The sequence below is a fragment of the Etheostoma spectabile genome, chromosome 16 (assembly GCF_008692095.1).
Source record: "Etheostoma spectabile isolate EspeVRDwgs_2016 chromosome 16, UIUC_Espe_1.0, whole genome shotgun sequence".
In the NCBI taxonomy this organism is placed as follows: domain Eukaryota; kingdom Metazoa; phylum Chordata; class Actinopteri; order Perciformes; family Percidae; genus Etheostoma; species Etheostoma spectabile.
In genome coordinates this window covers 16,634,897-16,636,141 of record NC_045748.1, presented here as the reverse complement: position 1 = coordinate 16,636,141, position 1,245 = coordinate 16,634,897, and the positions used below count along the sequence as shown (strand labels likewise).

Here is a 1,245-nt window from a genome sequence, read left to right as displayed (position 1 = left end):
CCCCCCCCCCCACACCACCTTTTCTCCTTTTAGTCCAGGTCCAGCCGACTTGGGAGAGGAAGCCGGGGCGAGATTTTAGTCGGGTGGGTGCTCCGGCTGGCACCCATGCAACCAAAGTCAAGTGGGTCTTCTCGCTTCCCAGTTAATATCCTAACCCTGCCGCTTCCTCGCTATGTCGCCTTCGGTTTGTTGTCAAAGTGACACAAGGAAATGGACGCGGCGGTGTAAAGAGGGTCGCCTGCGTGTTTCATCAGCACCGGAGCGGAGTGTTTTGTTATTCTGACATGTCTGGTCAGGGGAATTATTGGCCCCGACTGTGCGTCCCTTCTCCGGTCGTGCGTGTTGTTGCGCGTTAGCTTCATGGAGAAGCCATTGCACGGATTGCTCTCCTCTCCCAACCAGCCTCCATTAGCGACACAGAGGAGCTGGCATAGCCGCTGGTCCAGTCACATACACACACACTATGAAAGCCATGTCCAGTGTGAGGAAGCTATATGTGCTCTCTCCCCTCCCCTGCTCCTCTCTCTCTCTTTTCTTTTTTTCTTTTAAAAAAAAGAAACCTTTTCTGGTGGCGATTTTGAGTCGGTTCTCCACAGGGTTGGGGCTTGATATCTCTTAATGGTTGAGGAATGGTGGCTTTGTACATATTTGTATTCTAATGTTTTGTTTTTGCTGTTATTGCTACATTGTTACCCGCGTGTCCCCTGCAATGTTTGGATGCCTGTTTGCTGTCACTGGTCTCAAGTCAGGTATGTCATACTAGTAGGGCTTCACCATAAAATGGAGGAAAGCAGATGAGTCTCCAAGGAGAGCCCTGGAGTCAGACAGGCAGGATCCCTCACGCCAGAACAAAGGTTGTGTTCATAAATAATCGGCCATAACCTATTCTGCTTCTTCTGCTTTTTTCAGCTCGGAAGTTGAGCCTGCTACAGGAAGCAGAAGAACTCTGAAAAGTGAGGTTAGATCTTTTAGTGGGGCTTTCAAGGTTAACTCCATAGAACTTGCTGCTTTCATTTTGCATGATTAAACGCAGTTTGGATTGTAAATATCTGGGATTTGTTTTTGGTGTAAGACTCGCAGATGACACTTTTGGACAGCATGTTTGTGATTGTGCTGTCTGAGACGTGGATGAGATAGGCATTTTAATGCTGAATAATGCAGTGTTTTGGCCATGCTGGTAGTTAATGTTCAACAAAGTGGTCTCAACACACAAATACTCTTCTCTGTGTGTGTGTGTGTGTGTGT

At 47.8% G+C, this 1,245-nt stretch overlaps 1 protein-coding gene across 5 annotated transcripts in view; it reads left to right on the top strand.

Moving 5' to 3' along the window:
• The window catches only part of znf462 (zinc finger protein 462), a 47,088-nt gene that overhangs the window by 426 nt on the left and 45,417 nt on the right, over positions 1 to 1,245 (top strand). Inside the window, exon 2 of one of the 5 annotated variants that reach the window (XM_032539881.1) lies at positions 910 to 953. The exons of 3 other annotated variants lie outside the window; for them this stretch is intronic. The gene's annotated coding sequence lies outside the window, so the exon portion shown is untranslated. Of the gene's footprint in view, positions 1 to 909; positions 959 to 1,245 lie in introns of those variants that run through there. One more of the 5 variants, XM_032539882.1, reaches the window with a different exon arrangement.